Here is a 13638-nt window from a genome sequence, read left to right on the forward strand (position 1 = left end):
ATTTAGAAAGTTGGGTATCTAATAATTGATTTTTAAATATTGAGCATTGCAAACTTATTTTTTGTTGTATGAAAAAAAATTAAGCTTACAAAACAAGTGAAATATATGCTATTTTATTTATGAACATAATTTCTAAGAGTATGACATTGGCTAAGACATTGAAGATTTCTAGAGCAAGTTTATGTACTTAGAAACCTTGTGACCTCGTTGTAGCATGTACCCAAATATCAAATATGGTATCACGTTTCAATATAAGCTAAAGGGTAGGGGCGATGAGAACATGACTAACATAAGATATGACAATTACACAAGTGACAACACACATAGAACACATGATTTATGTGGAAACCCTTGTGGGTGAATACATATTTAACCTCCACATAAGCCTGTTATAAATCTGCCCTTAGGTCTGCTCCAAATCTGCTGTAAATCACCTTTCATATCTGCTCCAAATCTTCTATAAATCACCTTTCCAGTCTGTTCCAGATCTGCTGTAAATCACCTATAAGTCTTGCTCCAAATCTGGTATAAATCACATTTTAGGTTTGTGCCATATCTGCTATGAGTTACCTTTTAGGCCTGCTCCACAACGTACTTATGTATGCTGCATCATTCTTCACACGCTCTCCCCAAATGCAGATCTTTCACATATATGTGGCATCTGTAAAATAACCATAATAGGGGAATAACTCAAACCTGTGGAGCCAAGTGGAAAAAGAACTTTGCACATGTATCCACCCAACACATGCCAAGCACATCGTTCTGAACATATCTGTAGTTGAAGCACAAGAAAATCATTGAATGGAGTTCAGTCATATGAGACATAGAATCAAAATCATCAAATGGAGCTCAATATCATATATGGCATAATCATAAAATTTCAATAACCCATTAAAAATCTATATACCAAGGTCATTAATTCATCACATCTATGAACAGAGACAGTCAAATAAACCATGCTTAAAAAGACAATAGAAGCACTTCAACTTATATGGAATAACATGTTGATGAATCTCATCTAAAAACATGCAACTGGTTGACACACAACACTCAGCAAGAGCTGGAGCCGTAAAAGCTCACAATGAAAATGGTGAAGCTAAAATATCATTCAACACTAAGGAAACACGCACAAGATTGAGCTATACATACCTTGATACATAGTGAAAAAAATGATGCCAACATTCACATCTGAAGGCTGCAAAGGGGAAGGTCATTATAGAATGGACTCAAATGTATACTCACCATCAAGGCATTAGCCATATTGGTGTAGTGAGATCTAAGGCTTCTATCTATTTAAGTTTCCTTCAAAATCTTGAAGTAAAGGTTGCAAATTTATCGTGCATTATCTTTTGTGCATGTTTTGTGGCAAAATGAAACTGCTTCCTCTTCCTTGATGTTTGAGAGTAATTTGCGAGTTATAATATCTTCATCCTTCCTGGGTCAATCATTAAAGGGATGGAGGCCATCCAAGACATCAAATTTCAACAATTAGACGATTCTACTGGTAGTTCAATTCCATGCTCAAAGGGCGAGGCTATGAAAATGATGTTAGTGATGATTATATTTCCAATCCTAAGGGTTCTTTGAGTGGAGCTAGCAAATAAGGAGTTACCATATTTGGAATGATTTAGTTGCTCATTTTTGTTGGCCAACAAATGAAGGTTACAATCTAGCTTATTTTTGTTCATATTTCTAAGTCAGAGCTTAGTGCCCCTTTTTTCTACCATTTTGATAAGCTTGTGTAACCTGAATTATTTGTTGCGATTCGATAGCCATTTTTGGTTGGCCACTACATCTCTTTCAGATTATCATAGAAGATTCCTTAAACAAACTTCCTCATCTTTCTATCTAAAAACATAGCTAGTATCACATTAATTTAATAACCATTTCATGTGAAGTATGAAATTAGTTAGTTTTGTGGGCTTTGAATATTTAATTGAGAGGATTAAGATAAATATGGTCATGTTTTACTTTTTGTGGAATCTTTTAGTCAATAATTTTCACATGGGATTTTGTTCATGAACAAATAATGCTGTTGCAATGCTATAAATGATTTATTGCTTATAAGATTATGATGATGAAGTCTTCCTTGGTAGCGAATGAAGGAGAAGATCAATCTTGTGAGCAAAGAGTATCATTAGAGTGAGAGAAAATGGACACGTGAGGAAAGTCAGAAATACCATATGAGTAGGAATCCATAAATAAGTAAATGGTCTTCAAGTCTTAGGTTAAGTAGTTGCCTTGGTCTTCCTAGTCACTGTGGGTTTAGTTGTCATTTCTTTACCCTTGACTAAATTTAAGAACAAATGATTGTTGTTAATTAGAAATATTCTTTTTGAGAATCTCTTTATATATTAGTACATCATTTATTTGGTGTTATTGTGTATGTGTATCTTCTTATGGTTATTGTTGTTATTGATCACTTGTTTGAAGTTAATAAGGTTGATAAAAGTTGTATTGATCATATAACTGATTCACCCCCCCTCTTAATTATCTTGGTGGACTTTAATAAATAATTAAATAAATATATCATTGTGTGTAATATTCATATCTTCATATTAAATTAATTACAATCTTAATTTGTATTCATATTTTTCGGCTATAGACAAAAAAGATCCGTTAACCATATATAAGAATTAAACATAAGCCTCAAAAATCTTATCATTGATAAACCTTTAATTATTTCTAATATGTGTACATGGATGAGTTTGACTATGTGTGTGTGAGAGAGTTTACCTTTTGATGTTATATTAAGCAATAACAATTAAACTCTCAGAATGGAGCTTATGGTTTTTGAAAATTGAGTATTCCCTCTTCCTTATCATGGCATACTTGGTTTTGTTTAAAATTCTTGAGGTGGTAGGGGTGTGTAACTTCATCTTGCCACCGTATCTTATGAAGGGGAGTTATATTACTTTGTGGAAAGATCACATTAAGAATAGGAAATATTGAGTTTGTGGATAAGAAAAAAGGATGAACCATGGGATTAAACATTGAAGGGGAATTACTCTACTACATAGAAGAAATCCAATTTGAGGGGCATAGAACTTAGATAATTTCTCCTTTTGATGTTCTCTTGGAATTTGTTCATTCCTTGAGCTCTTATCATGCCATTTTGGAGGATAATCATAGAGGGGTATGTTGGAGTACAATTTTTATTGGGGTTAATCAATGATGTTAAAAATAATGGACAAGTTTTTAAAGCCAACTTAACAAAATAATTCAATTACGACAGTTGAAACAAAGAGAGAAAGACAAGATTAACGCACAAGAGAATATCAAAAGATATTTCCTGAGTGGAAAGTCCGTCTAGTAAAAAATCATTGGAAATGCTTGAGTGGCTTAATTTGAAATTAATTTTACATTGTCGCATTGACACTTGCTATCTCGTTAACAATATTATATGGCTCATTGAAATGTCTAAACTTCTCAATTTTCTTACATATAAAGACTAGAAAATCTTATTGCCATTTAGACTCTAGAACTCTGTCCTACACATCATTAAACACAATACATGCTTTTGCATTTAACATTGCATAGTATATAATCATAGACCCTATGTCAATCATGGATTTCTATCAATCTAATTGTGCACAAATACTGTAAAGATTTAAATAACCAAAACTTTAATATCTCTTCTTTGTCTGTGCATTGAATCAATAAACTCTGCAAATATATTTACTTCTAAAAATTGATCAACAGATTCAAACTGACCCAATGCAATTGTTTGCAAAAACCTTGAGGAATGTTTCCTTGTCATTCATACAGTTCAATGTATATATTTCTAATTCACCAATATAAAGATAAATGCATAACCTTTAATATTATTTTTTATAAATAAAACCTTATAGCACCCTTTTGAAAATAACCAATAATCTTTACAAAGTAACATTCAAATCTTTAAATGCATATCTTTGTCATAACAACAATATTAATAACCTTCATTTACAAAATTGTATGTCAATATTTGAATCCATCAATGATAACTAAAATGATAAATGCGCCCTTAAAGAAATGCCATATTACCAAAAACATCTTCTATCATATTTCCTGCCGATGAATGTAACCATGCTGAAGTAAAATTGTATAACATACATACTAATGCAAATGCTTGTATTATGTCATGTTATGTTTTAGTGAGTGCATCATACCATGACAATACAAGACAATGCAAGATACCATGAAGGCATGAAATAAAAACTCGATCCATTAAACCATTGACCTAGCGTTTATGATAAAAACCAATAAGATTTTTTGCAAACAAAAAATATAATACACACGTAATGTCGATTGTGCTTTATCTGAGAATATAATATGTGTGCTTTAGATAGGAAGTTTTACACTTGGTATAAATAAAACATAATCATGCAAATACACGCAAAAAATTTGCTTGACTGAAATGACCTCCAAAACTATTAGAAAATAATACTTCATATACTTTAATATGACTATGCATAGCAGAGACTAACTTTTATAAAAAATAATAATGGATACCATACATACAACTAAGATAAAACCAACATGGCTTTTGTATGAATGATAAAGGAATGACATTAACATAACTCCAAGTTAAATACTTTTTGAAATCATATGAAAGAAATAATCCCAAGTATAGGGGGTTGATTATTTTGTTTGCCCTTGATGACATGTTAATAAAGCTTGTGGGGAGTGTGTTTGGTGATGTATACTTCTTACATTGGCACTTAAATGATTCTAAAAAAATGTGAAACATTAAAAGGGAAAGTTGTAAAGAAAGACTTAAATGTCTCATTGAAATTTTTATACTTTTCAATTTTCTTACATATAAAAGACTAAAAAATCATATTGTCATTTAGACTCTAGAACTCTATCCTACACATCATTAAACACAATACATGCTTTTGCATTTAACATTGCATAGTATATAATCATAGACCCTATGTCAATCATGGATTTCTGTCAATCTAATTGTGCACAAATATTGTAAAGATGTAAATAACCAAAACTTTAATATCTATTCTTTATTTGTGTGTTGAATCAATAAACTCTACATCTTCTAAAACTTGATCGACAGATTCAAACTGACCCAATGCAATTGTTTGCAAAAACCTTATCATATATTAAGGAGTGTTTCCTTGTCATTCATTCATTTCAATGTATACATTTCTAATTCATCAATATAAAGATAATTGCATAACCTTTAATATTATTTTTTGATAATAAAACTTTATAGTCACCCTTTTGAAACTAACCAATAATCTTTACAAAATGTAGTGCCTGCCTCTAGTTTACACTTTCCTAATTTACATTTTTGCTATCATTGTCAAACTCTTTTAGGCTAGTTTTATGTTTTGATGATTAGTAGCATGATTTTGGGATTATCAGATATTGTTTCAGATTCAGTTGATATATGATGAAATTACTTGCTACTCTATACTTCATGTGTGCATGATGATTACTACAATGTTTTCTAGTTATTGATGATGTTTAGTTAGATGGATTATCATATGTGTTTTCTTATGGATACTTACACCATACTGCATGTGTATGGTGTGCCTGTTTGTTTTCTTTTTGTATGATGTTTCTGATGTGGTTAAGGAATGGAGTCGTAATCACCTGCTACTCAGGATCTACACGATGCACCACTTCCTGCCATTGCCTATTTAGCTTAGTATATATTGTGTTGTACATGTGTGGATTTTATGCAGGTTGCAGGTACCAGGCATCGACTTCCCTGAATTGCCAGGATGAGCATACCCTATCGCATTATCTCAATGGTAAGAGAGGGGAGATAAATTCTTAAGTCCAAATTCTAAAACTTTAAACCATTTGTCCTAATTGATAATTAGGACAAGTATCTGAGTCGTGTACCCTCTGAATTCATCAGATGACATTGTACTCTCTGAATGCATCAGATGACACTAATTCGTGATTATAACCCTTAGCTTGATTTTGTATGTGTTTTACTATGATGGATTTTCGTATTTTACTTTATGAGTCTTTGGTGAATTTTCTATTAATTAAGTCTAATTAAAAGATTAAATTAATGATTTAAGTTAATGGGAAATTTTAATGATATTTTGATATTTAATTATATTTAATTAATTAAGAGATTAATTAAATAAAATAATTAAATTTGAAGATAAAATGTCATAAGTATAAATTTGGAACATGATAATATTTATTTAATTTAATAATAATATATTTAGAGTTCATTTTTAAATAAATGCTAAATAATATTATTATTTAAATTTATAAATAGTTATCAAATTTAATGTTCGAAAATAATTTTAGAAGTGGAAAAGAAATTAATTTATTAAAAATTTCATGATCGCATGATGTGTGCACGAGATTAAATTAAATAAATAAATTTAAAAGAGGTCAAGTGAAAATAAAATAAAGTAATTTAATTAATTAATGAATATGCATAGAAAAGATAAAAGAAAGAAAAAATAAAAGTTAATAAAGAGTGAAGGGTTGTGAGCAAAGAGTTCTCTCGGGTGAACGTGTAATTAGTGCCCCAATTTTAGGGAGAGAACTCCTTATCACAACTTGGAGGTTCATTTTTGAGGGACCGCGAATTTTGGAGGAAGGGATTTTCGGAAAGGAGAAGGTTCTGAGAGGAGGGATTTTCTTCTCTATAGTTTTTTGAGGCGTAGCGAATTAGCATTAGTGTCCAGGTAGATGCTCGTGATTTTCGCATATTTAATATGCTCTTTTCTTTCCTGTCTTCATGTGTCTATTGAATATTTTCTGATGAATTCTTGTCATGAATGTTTTAAGTAATATGCATTCCTGTTATGAATATTAAATCTTCTGTTTATTGGAAAATCAAAAGATCTGTATAACCCTCTTCAGTAGATTAGAGGAATGAGAAAATTTGGGAATTTGAATTATATATATATTTTAAAAGAAATTTCCTTTGTGGTTCTGCGTGTACAAAATTTCACAAAGTAAATTATTTAAAGAAAAAATTAATATACAAAAAATGTTTAATATAAAAATGTTTTAAATAAAAAAAATAATAATAAAATATGAGATGGGGCGGGGAGGGAATAACCCCATACCCCTACCCCTCTCTGCATGCTGTGTTGGCAGTCGCTGCTACCGCAAGCACTACGGCAGTAGTGTTATCGCAGGCTTGCGTCAGTAGGCGGTCGCCCATATGAAGGGCCGACAATAATAAGAAATTGCACGATGTTGTAAAGTTTGATTTTTAAATTTGTTTTGTTTTAAAAATTTAGAAAAAATGTTGTGTTTTAATAATTATTTGTTTTAAAATATTAATATTATTAAATAAATTTTTTATTAATCATTTTAATATTTTCTATAAGTAATTAAAAATATAGTTATTTTAAGCATTTAAATATTAATTAGTTTAACAAAATATATATTTTATTTAAATATAATTAAATTAAATTTGTTTAAAAATGAAGGGTAGATAATAATAAGGGAGATTTTTTTAATATTTGCTCTTATAGAATTTCAATTATTCTATTGGAAACACAATGGGGGTCATTTTCAAAAGAAAAAAAAATAAAAAATAAATAAATAAATAAAAAAAAAAAATTAAAAAAAAAAAAAAAAATAAAATAAAAATATATATATATATATATATATATATATATATATATATATATATATATATAAAATTATTCTTAGAACACTTCAGAAAATTGTTTTAAAAAATTATGGGGGTAAATCTTTGATCTATTGAAACAAATACATGTGTTAATTATAAGGAAAACGAAGAATATTTCTCTTGATAACAAACTCTGAAATGGAAACTAAAACGCCACATTTAACTCAATTATGTGATTTCAACAAACTGAAACATGTACTTGTATCTTGTTTCTATATACTATGTGTATTTGGCGTTTGGGGTTGACTAGATTGTTAACCAGTTATAGGACATCTACTAGAGGCTCGGGGGCTTTGTGAGTGGTATCATGCTGACTCGATCTTGATTACTTTTACTTAACCATGGTATGTGATGGTATGCTCTATGTTGAGTGTGTTTATATTGTTGGTAACTATGTTTCAGTGTCTTTGTGGGATAGCAAGATTTATGCTATGAGATACCTGATTTAACCATTTTGAGTCATTGATCAATATTGTTGGGATACTTTGTGGTTGCTTGTTGAGAACCGATGGATATTGTGATTTATCTTTGATGCTTTCCAGTTGCTCGCAGAGAACTAATGTGATTATTATGATTATTTTTATGATGCTTTCTAGTTAGTTGTATAGGATTGAAGTGATTTTACTACGATTTTGTGATTTTTGATTTCATGAGTCTAGGGTAGGAAATCTATATATAGTGTTGGGAAGTGGCTTGCGATGGGGGTCGGGGCCCTAAGTGGCTGCGAGGGTAACTCATTGTAAGTTGTTTAGTAAGTGAAAACATTACACTAAATGAGAGTAAAATGAACCTAATAAGAGTCTTTGTATGTTCTCGCCCATGCCTCAAGTGCTAGTACAGACTAGGATGGGAGTAGAGAGAATGCTTTGTTGCGACCTTGCATTCTGTAGTATGCCTTGTTAGTGGAAGAGGATACTAGTGGCCACATAGGAATCACTAGGGGGCCGAGATCCTGAGTCACTACTAAGGTAACTCTAGCGTGATTCGTGTGATGACACTTGCTCACTTACATAGTAGGTTTCCTACGTGTCTTGTGTGCCACTGGGTATAGATGTCAACCTATTTTAAACCCTTTGAGTTAGAATACTTTTAAAATTTTCTAGACTTAGAGTCTACTTTTGAGATGTTGTTTGATATCCTGTTTGGGACTTGAGACTATCTCCTCAGTGTGGCGGGAGTGGGGCATTTAGGTTCCATGCGGTTGGGTGGTAGTGCTTTTTCACTCTTACCATTGAGATCCGTCAGTAGTCACCATGGCTGGAGCATTCTATGTTAGCATTTATTTCCATTCTTTCTATGTATCATTTGATGGATGGTTATATTTTATGATGGATGTTGTATCTTTTATGATGGATGGATGTATCATGTATGGTGGATGGTTTCATTTATTTAATTGTACTTTGTATCATGGATCCGAGGAGGATGATGTATTTCTATTTTTACATATGTATACTCTTTTAAGCCTTTCATACCCCGTGACATGTGTAAGGAAACTTGGCAATAAATAATATAACCGTTTCCACATAACCCATAATAGATCTGAAATAAATACGAAATTAAAATCCATATGCAAGAGAATAGACAACATACCCACAAAATTGTGACACAAGATATACCCTGGGAAACCATCATTGAGGGAAAAACCTAGCCTCCAAAAGCATCCATCACCATGTATTATTCAGAAAAAATACCATTGCCATACAACCATGGAAGCCTTCATGGCCATAGCCACAACCGAGCAAACTATGTGAACAAGCATGAATCCACACATCCCATGCCATGCTTTCAACCTTCACAAATGCTCCCTTGGCTAACCTGCCAAGCCTTGTCCCGCTCGACTCTTGCCTTTTGTCTTCTCCTTGTCACTCTTTCTCTCTCTCTACAACAACTACCCTTGTGGCTGCTTATATAGTAGCAAGTCCCACAAAACCACCAAGTGGTATTACATAAACCATGTGCTAAAACCATGTGCTACCTAACCCACTGACCCCACATTTAATATTGAGCATTTAATTCTTTTCCCCAATATTAAATAATTACATGAAATATTATCACAATGTTACAATACAACTCATCAAGAATATTTCATGGGAATCTTTACATGTTGCACGTCCATCTAGGTACAACATTACATAATAAAATAAAATAATAAAATAACAATATTATGTAATGTGTGCAACACCCATTATCTCAACAACATGTACAGTGGATGATTGAGCATTTCGAATTTAATTTGCCAAGAGGCATTCAGAACAAATGTATATTATTTAAATGGACATTGGACTTGATAATTATTCTTTCATATGGATGTGGTATTTGATGGACTTAGCATTAGATTAAATTTATATGTAATTCAATGTCTTGGGATCCTTAAGAAATGTACCCTGTTATGTATGCTTTTAGTTGATTGTATGTTATTGCTTTCGCTACTATGTGTTTGATGTGTATGTTATTCTTTCTTGTTTAAAAAAAAAATGTTGGAAAACTTAGTAAAACTTTAGGTCATTTCTTTTGGGTCCCTTGGTGGGGCGTTACATCTGGTATCAGAGCTGAGTTTCTACATTGGGAGCTTTGGGTATATTGGAATGCCACTAGTTGTTAACTAGTTGAACAAAAATGAAAAAAATATAAAACTGTTATATGTACCTATATCAAATTGAAACTTGAACTAGTTGAACAGAAACAAAACTTAAACTCTCAGTTGTATATTTTTCATACTTCAACACTTAGTTGTCAAACTAAAAAATTCTACTTAAACCTGAACATAGGCAAAGTTGAACATTGAAACTTATTTTGTTTTCAAAACCATGTGTCTTTTATATACATGCTTATAGTAGTATGCTTTATGGTTGTTTTTGTTGTTTAGTGTGGAGCCTGATTAGTCCCCAAGTGGGAGATTGTTAGATTGTGGTGACTGATCAGGAAAGTACTGTACATAAATTTTTTTGGGCAGTAGCTGACATGGTAGCCGACATATTATGGCCGACATATGGCCGACATGTTACAACCCTAAAGCGGTTTAATACTTGTATAAAAGGACTTAGGGTTGGGTATTTTTCATTATGTTGTGATGCAAAATTGGTTCTTGCAGCAGTATTGAGCTGTAAGGGATTACGGATTGTAATCAGGTTGTAATCACTGGATTGTAATAAGATCAGACTTGCTGTTTGGTGGACATAGCCCAGGGATTGGGTGAACCGCGTTAAATCTTGGTGCCTTGTGTTCATTTCTGTGTGTTCTATTATTTTATGTTATTGGTTATATTTGCATGTAGTATTTATTTCTGTCCGTGGTTTATCCTAACAGTTTTAGTATCTTGTATTTTGGATATTATTGTAGGATGGTATTTGGGACGAGGTCTTCCCTTAGAGGCCATAGCCTTGGCTGTGGTAGAGGCTATGGATGAGGCAGAGCTATTACTGTACTTGAGTCTATCCATGAAGGCCCCATTCAGGAAGAGAATAAGGAGCAGCATATCAGTGAGCATCAAGAAGAGAGTCATAGAGAGTAGCATGCCGACTCTGAGCAGGTGGATTTGAGGAAAATGATGCAAACCATTATTGATCACCTACGTCCTGTTCATGATCAAGATAGAGCACATCAGGTAGGACATGAGCATAGACCTAGGTCTAGGAGCCCTCGAAGGGACCATCATAGATCTATAGTATTTGCTCAGATGAAGGACCTTATGAGGACCAAGGTCAAGCCCTTTAATGGGCATGGTTCAAGATATGTAGCTAAGTAGTGGCTTAGTACTCTTGATAGGATTTTTGCTATGCAGAACTTTGATAGTAATGTCAAAGCAAGGTTTGCCATTACCAACTTGGAAAACTTTGGAGCCACTTGGTGGACTATCGAGGAAAAAAAGATGGGCATAAATATGAACAGTGTCACATGGGAGATATTCTTGTAGAATTTCTATGAGAAATTCCTACCAAAGGAATGGAAGCAGCATAGAGCATATGAGTTCCATAACCTGAGGTAGTACACTATGACTGTTGTAGAGTATGAGTGCAAGTTCTATGAGCTCATGCCCTTTTCGAGATTCATTGACAACCTAGCATAGTTGGCACAACATTTCATTAGAGGCTTGAACAATCGCATAGTTGGGGGTGTTAAGGTATTTAAGCCTAAAACCCTCAAGGATGTGGTACATCGAGCCATCCTTGTAGAGCATAGTGTTAACCTTGGACATGGAGGTTCTATGGGAGCACCTACAACATTAGGATCTAAGGGAAACCACAACTTAGGTGAAAAAATATAACCTCCTTTTCCTAAGGGGAATCAAAATCAACAACAACCTCAATAGTCATAGCAACAGAAGGGATCATACCCTCAGGCATAGAGTGGTGGCAGTGGTTCTAACTCCAAGAACAATCACAATGCTTAGTGCAATAAACGAAATTAGCACACTCAGCCTACATAGAGCAACCAGTCTTTACTAGTAGGGATAACCATCAGTGGTCGAATGCACCACCTTTAGGGAGAGGATCTAGTAGAGGCACATGATGTTATACGTGTGGCTAGATTGGACACATTGCAGCTCACTATCCATAGCAAGCACCTTAGTATTCAGGCCCTAGGCTAACAACATCTAAGCCTACAGTTGGAGATGTAGGTAGAGCTCATAGGGTTTTTGTAGTAGTTAATCACCGTCAGATAGACCATTAGTGGATAGTGGTTGAGACTACGAGAGCTATCTAAGGTACACCTCTCTCTGTATTGTTTGATCCAAGTGTTATAGATTCTTTTATTTCTCCATCATTAGTTGCTAAGTGTAAGCTGGAAGCAGTTAAGCAAGATTGGGGTTGGCAAGTGGAACTAGCCTTAGGCACTAAGGTTTCCACAAATTTTGTAGTTCATAAGTGTGGGCTTAGCATACGAGGGTTTGAGACATTAGTTGACCTTCAAGACATTCCTCTTGGCTCCTATGATGTGGTCTTAGGTATGAATTGGCTTGGCTCTCATAGAACTAGTATAGACTGCAGGAAGAAGACCATTATGTGTCAGGATGACCAAGGGAAGGATGTGGAGATTGTGGGGATACTGAGGCCTATATCTCTATGGATGATTTTTTCTATGCAATTGAAGCAGAGCTTTCATAAGGGATGTCAGAGATTTTTTGTTATGGTAAGTGAGCTAGATGAAGAAGATCCTGCAAGAAAGACTTTGGACCACCCTATTCTACAAGAGTATGCAAATGTCTTTTCGAGTGAGATTCTGGGCATGCCCCCAAAGAGAGATATTGATTTCAGCATTGACCTCACTCCAGGAGCAGAACCTATCTCTAGAGCTCCTTACCATATGACCACTCAAGAATTGAGTGAGTCGTGCCTATAGCTAGAGGAACTCTTGGGCAAGGGTAGTATCCGACCTAGTGTTTCACCATAGGGAGCTACTTTTTTCTCCAAGATAGACCTTAAGTTTGGATACCATCAGCTTCACATCAAGGAAGCTAACATTCATAAGACAACCTTCCAAACTTGCTACGAGCACTACGAGTTCATAGTGGTACCTTTTGGGTTGACGAATGCTCCATTAGTTTTCATGAGCCTGATGAATGGAGTGTTCTATTCCTATCTCGATAGATTCGTTCCTTGATGATATACTAATATATTTTAAGTCTTGGAAGGAACATGAGGAGCATCTACTTTTGGTTTTGTAGTGCTTGAGAGAATCAACTTTATGCCAATGCGACAAAGTGTGATTTCTTTCAATTAGAGGTACAGTACTTAGGGCACGTCATATCAGGTGAGGGTATCTTTGTGGACCCCACGAAGATCTAGGCAATAGTAGATTGGCCTACATCCACTACTATGTTAGAGATTCTATAGTTTCATGGGTCTAGCTGGTTATTATCATAGATTCATCCAAAAATTCTATAGAATAGCACATCCTATCACTTCTCTTCAAAGGAAAGGAAAGAAGTTTTTATGGATGGAGAAATGCGAGGAAGCATTTCGAAAGCTCAAGGAGCTTTTGACTAGTGCACCGATCTTAGTAGTACCTGATCCTAT

General features: G+C 33.7%; 1 long non-coding RNA gene across 1 annotated transcript; it reads right to left on the reverse strand.

Moving 5' to 3' along the window:
* Positions 1-85: 85 nt before the first annotated feature.
* Positions 86-1668, reverse strand: LOC149574730 (uncharacterized). The gene is made up of 2 exons (XR_016359657.1): positions 1150-1668; positions 86-772 (listed from the first exon to the last, which is right to left on the reverse strand). It is a non-coding gene; the product is annotated as an uncharacterized LOC149574730 (long non-coding RNA).
* Positions 1669-13638: the final 11970 nt, after the last annotated feature.

The sequence above is a fragment of the Cupressus sempervirens genome, chromosome 2 (assembly GCF_028749045.1).
Source record: "Cupressus sempervirens isolate cs-2001-9-10 chromosome 2, ASM2874904v1, whole genome shotgun sequence".
Classification (NCBI taxonomy): Eukaryota; Viridiplantae; Streptophyta; class Pinopsida; order Cupressales; family Cupressaceae; genus Cupressus; species Cupressus sempervirens.